Consider the following 5,836-nt stretch of genomic DNA (forward strand, 5'->3'; position numbering starts at 1 on the left):
GAAGTGACTGAGCATAAATGCTACAAAAATATAGATAGGCTTTTTGTTCCTTAAGGATTTATAAACCTTATATAAGAAGGGAGAGAGAAAGAGATGAAACTGTACAATATAAACTCAAAAATTTATTAGCTACTACAAATTATGACATGTTTAGTAACACAAAAATTCAAAGGACTGTCAGAGAGGAAGCAGAAATTTATTTGTAGAAGAATTGTGAATTAAATGTAGTACAGGAAAAAAAATTTTTTTCTTCCATCTGTCTAGGTTCTTAGCTGAGAACCCCTGTAATATAAGACAGATTAATGGGATAAAATTAAGTATGCATATACATTTGTTTGTACACAAGTTCAACACAGATATGAAATTCTAAAGGCTGCCAGATGGTTGAGGCTTAGGAAAGTAATAGGGGTCTGAGCCTTCAATGTAGGGGAAGACAACTTACAGGAAAGTGAAAAGACAAGATATTTAGTAAACAAAATTACCTGCCCTACAGATAAGTCTATCTGGTGGAAAAGTGATCTCTGGTACTAGCTCCAGAACACCAATTATTTGCCATTTAATAAGAACTACATTTCCCACGAAACTACATTTCAGACTTCCTTGGTGGCTCAGACGGTAAAGCGTCTGCCTACAATGCAGGAGACCCGGGTTCGATCCCTGGGTTGGGAAGATCGCCTGGAGAAGGAAATGGCAACCCACTCCAGTAGCCTTGCCTGGAAAATCCCATGGACGGTGAAGCCTGGTAGGCTACAGTCCATGGGGTCGCAAAGAGTCGGACATGACTGAGCGAATTCAAACTTTCACTTTTCACATTTCCCGCAGTGTCCAAAATTACGTTCTTTCCATCTGAAGCCTCACCAGATGTGCCTTGAACATCCATATTTCTATCAAGAGTCTCTTTAAGGAAATCTAGTTTTGTTTTTTCTTCCCTAACATTCACCTCAAAATTCTTCTAGCCTCTATCCGTTCCTTAGTTCCAAAGCCACTTGCACTTCATATATTTATAGAGAAGGAGATCTGTTTTAAGGAATTGGCTCACACAATTTGATGACTTTCTAAGTAAAAAATCTACAGGGTTGGCCAGTAGACTGGAGACCCAGGTGAGAACTTTAGTTTGAGTCCAAAGGTGGTCCTCTAGCAGAATTTCTTCTTTATCCAGGAAGGTCACTTTTTTTTTTTTCCTTTAAGGCCTTCAAGTGATTGAATGAGGTCCACCCACATTATGGAGGGCAATCTGCTTTACTCAGTCTACTGATGTAAGTTAACATCATTTAAAACTTCTTTCATAGAAATAACTAGAATAGGATTTGATCTAATATTTGGGTATCATGGCCTAGCCAAGTTGACACATATAATTAACCATCACAATCACTGTGTTTTTTTCTCTATGGACTTTGTTAATCAGACTACAGTTATTCAGATAATGATAGCGAGCATCAAAATAATAGTCACAAAGAGAATATAAATTATTGAATGTAAATCATATATAATTTTTAATTAAAAAAGAAAACTATTTCAAAATCATACTTTTATGGAGAGACATTTTTGAGATAAATTTAGAAATTAAATATTAGAAAAGACCTAACCTTAGTAACTTGATTTATTAATATTATTATGTTAAAGAGTGTTTTCAATGAAACTTAATATAGTCTTGGCAAAAACAAACATAAAACCTTTTTTATAACCCCTCTAAAATTCATACTAATAAAAGAGATGGGAAGGGGTTGATTTAAATATTGTAAAACACTAATGAGGAACATATTTTTACTGAATTGTCTGAATAAACCAACTATCTCTGGTACATGTTAACTTTATTTTTATTTTCATTTGTGTTTATCTACTGCTAGACTACTGTCATTTCTTTTCATTATGCTATCACTTTAAAACTCATTATTTTAGCTTTTAAAATAATTTTCTTTGACTTTTATTATGCATTATATGGTTAGGAATAGTTTTATTATTTAGCATTGATAAAGTGATGATAGCCATCAGTAATGTTTTAATGCACTTTTCAAATTTGTCCCTCATTATTCTTATAGTGTATTCTGACACCAGATAAATTCAAAACAACTTCAAAAGCACTTAGCCATGTAAATAACAGGCTAAAAGCACTATTAAAAATTTTGAAATCCAGAACTACATTTAGTCACAATTATAGAATGCAAAGTTATCAACCCTATCATCAATATTCAGCTGCTTGTAAATGATGACCTACTGAAGATTCATTTGACTCTGGAAGAGAATTTGCATCCAAAAGCAAGTTGTGTGTGTATGTGTGTGTGTGTAGAGGAATAATCAAGATATGGAATGACTGACATACAGAAACCAGTGTCAGTTTTGGGGTCAATTTCTACTAGAAACAGCTCCAATATCCAATGCTATGGGAAGCATTAACTAAAGTTTTTTTTTTTTTTTTTCATTAACTAAAGTTTATTTGGGGTTGCCTACTACCCATATAGCATGATCCTAAGGAAGTACGAGAAAAGGTACAACTATGTCCAACTAGGATTGGAATCTGGAATTAACTGAAAGTTTTTATCCTTTCAATTTTAAACTTAATCCATGACAGTATTTGATAGATGAAAGGAAGTTGTTTTTGTTAGAAAGGCTGTTAATATTATAAATTCCAACTGACTTAAAAAATAAGGTAAATATATACAGAATATACACTCAATTTGGCATAATACTGGTATAATTGAGAATGTTAATTTGATATCAGCAATGCCTTTGATAATACTGATATTGATGATAAAATGGTTTGAGAATTTAATTAAAACCACCATGAAATATTCATCCATAAAAGCAAATTGCCCATGCATCCAGCCTGGGCTGGTGATCTGTTTCACCCACACTGGGAAGACCCAGAGGAATCTGGTGGAGAGGGAGGTGGGAGGGGGGATCGGGATGGGGAATATATGTAAATCCATGGCTGATTCATGTCAATGTATGACAAAAACCACTACAATATTGTAAAGTAATTAGCCTCCAACTAATAAAAATAAATGAAAAAAAAAAAAATTGCCCAGAGTTATTTAAACTAGAGTTACTTAACAATAAATAAATTGCTACTTTGGCTCAATCTGGAGATACTTTGAATAAAATTCAAATTTCAGTTTTGTAAGGTAGTAAAGGACTACAAACTTAAACAGGATTGCAAACAAATTTGTGCCAGAATGTTTGGTAAACTGAAATTTTTTAAGGCAAGACCTCATGTGACAGTTCAGTTCCGTTAGTCACTCAGTCACGTCCGACTCTCTGCGACCCCAAGGTCTGCAGCACACTAGGGCTCCTTGTCCAACACCAACTCCCAGAGTTTACTCAAACTCATGTCCATTGAGTCAGTGGAGCCATCCAACCATCTCATTCTCTGTCGTCCCCTTCTCCTCCCACCTTCAATCTTTCCTAGCATCAGGGACTTTTCCATTGAGTCAGTTCTTCGGTCAGCTCGACAAAGTATTGGAGTTTCAACTTCAGCATCAGTCCTTCCAATGAATATTCAGGACTGATTTCCTTTAGGACGGACTGGTTGGATCTCCTTTGCTGACCAAGGGACTCTCAAGAGTCTTCTCCAACACCACAGTTCAAAAGCATCAATTCTTCGACACTCAGCTTTCTTTATAGTCCGTCTCTCACACCCATCCATGATTATTGGAAAACTGTAGCTTTGAGTAGATGGATGTTTGTTGGCAAAGTAATGTTTCTGCTTTATAATATGTTATCTAGGTTGGTCATAACTTTTCTTCCAAAGAGTAAGCGTCTTTTAATTTCATGGCTGCAATCACCATCTGCAGTGATTCTGGAGCTCAAAATAAATAAATAAATAATGTCTGTCACTGTTTCTACTGTTTCCCATCTATTTGCCATGAAGTGATGGGACTGGATAACACAATCTTAGTTTTCTGAATATTGAGTTTTAAGTCAACTTTTTCACTCTCCTCTTTCACTTTCATCAAGAGACTCTTTAGTTCTTCATTTTCTGCCACAAGTGTGGTGTCATCTGCATATCTGAGGCTATTGATATTTCTTCCAGCAATCTTGATTCTAGCTTGTGCTTCATCCAGTCCAGCATTTCTGTTGATGTACTCTGCATATAAGTTAAATTAAGCAGGGTGACGATATACAGCCTTGATGTACACCTTTCCGGATTTGGAACCAGTTTGTTGTTCCATATCCAGTTTTAACTGTTACTTCTTGATATGCATACAGATTTTTCAGGAGGCAGGTCAGATGGTCTGGTATTCCCATCACTTTAAGAATTTTCTACAGTTTATTGTGATCCACAAAGTCAAAGACTTTGACTTAGTCAATAAAGCAGAAATAGATTTTCTTCTGGAACTCTATTGCTTTTTCAATGATCAAACAGATGTTGGCAAATTGATCTCTGGTTCCTCTGCCTTTTCTAAGACCAGCTTGAACATCTGGAAGTCCATGTTTCACATACTGTTGAAGCCTGGCTTGGAGAATTTTGGGCATCACTTTGCTAGTGTGTGAGATGAGTGCAATTGTGTGGTAGTTTGAGCAGTCTTTGACATTGCCTTTCTTTGAGACTGGAATGAAAACTCGCCTTTTCTGGTCCTGAGGCCACTGCTGAGTTTTCCAAATTTGCTGGCATATTGAGTGCAGCACTTTCACAGCATCATCTTTCAGGATTTGAAATAGCTCAACTGGAATTCCATCACCTCCACTAGCTTTGTTCATAGCCATGTATCCTAAGGCCCTCTTGACTTCACATTCCAGGATGTCTGGCTCTAGGTGAGTGATCACACCTTCGTGATTATCAGGGTCGTGAAGATCTTTTTTGTATGGTTCTTCTGTGTATTGTTTCTACCTCTTCTTAATATTTCTGCTTTGGTTAGGTCCATCAAATTTCTGTCCTTCATTGTGCCCATCTTTGCCTGAAATATTCCCTTGGTATCTCTAATTTTCTTAATGAGATCTCTAGTCTTTCCCTTTCTGTTGTTTTCCTCTATTTCTTTGCATTGATCACTGTGGAAGGATTTCTTAACTCTCATTCTTATTCATTGGAACTCTGCATTCAAATGGGTATATCTTTCCTTTTCTCTTTTGCCTTTCACTTCACCTATTTTCACAGCTATTTTTAAGGTCTTCTCAGACAATCATTTTTCCTTTTTGCATTTCTTTTTCTTGGGGATGGTCTTGATCATTGCCTCCTGCACAATGCTGTGAACCTTTGTCCATAGCTCTTCAGTCACTATATCTATCAGATCTATTCCCTTGAATCTATTTCTCACTTCCACTGCATAATTGTAAGAGATTTAATTTAGGTCATACATGAATGTCTGGTGGTTTTCCCTAGTTTCTTCAACTTAAGTCTGAATTTGGCAATAAGGAGTTCATGATCTGAGCTACAATCAGTTCCTGGCCATGTTTTTGCTGACTGTATAGAGCTTCTCCACCATTGGCTGCAAAGAATGTAATCAATCTGATTTCAGTATTGATCATCTGGTGATGTCCATGTGTAGAGTCTTCTCTTGTGTTGTTGGAAGAGGGTGTTTGCTATGACCAGTGCATTCTCTTGGCAAAACTGTCAGCCTTTGCCCTGTTTCATTCTGTAAGCCACGGCCAAATTTGCCTGTTACTCCACGTATCTCTTGGCTTCCTACTTTTGCATTGCAGTCCCCTATAATGAAAAAAGGACATCTTTTTTGGGTGTTAGTTCTAGAAGGTCTTATAGCTCATCACAGAACCGTTCAACTTCAGATTCTTTAGCATTACTTTTTAGGGCATAGACTTGGATTACTGTGATATTGAATGGTTTGCCTTTGAAACAAACAGAGATCATTCTGTCATTTTTGAGATTGCATCCAAGTAGTGT

At 36.4% G+C, this 5,836-nt stretch overlaps 1 non-coding gene across 1 annotated transcript; it reads left to right on the forward strand.

The window, feature by feature from the left end:
- Positions 1 to 597: 597 nt before the first annotated feature.
- On the forward strand, positions 598 to 669 carry TRNAC-ACA (transfer RNA cysteine (anticodon ACA)). Its single transcript has one exon. It is a non-coding gene; the product is annotated as a tRNA-Cys (tRNA).
- The last annotated feature ends 5,167 nt before the right edge of the window (positions 670 to 5,836 follow it).

Source organism: Dama dama, chromosome 30 (assembly GCF_033118175.1).
Source record: "Dama dama isolate Ldn47 chromosome 30, ASM3311817v1, whole genome shotgun sequence".
In the NCBI taxonomy this organism is placed as follows: Eukaryota; Metazoa; Chordata; class Mammalia; order Artiodactyla; family Cervidae; genus Dama; species Dama dama.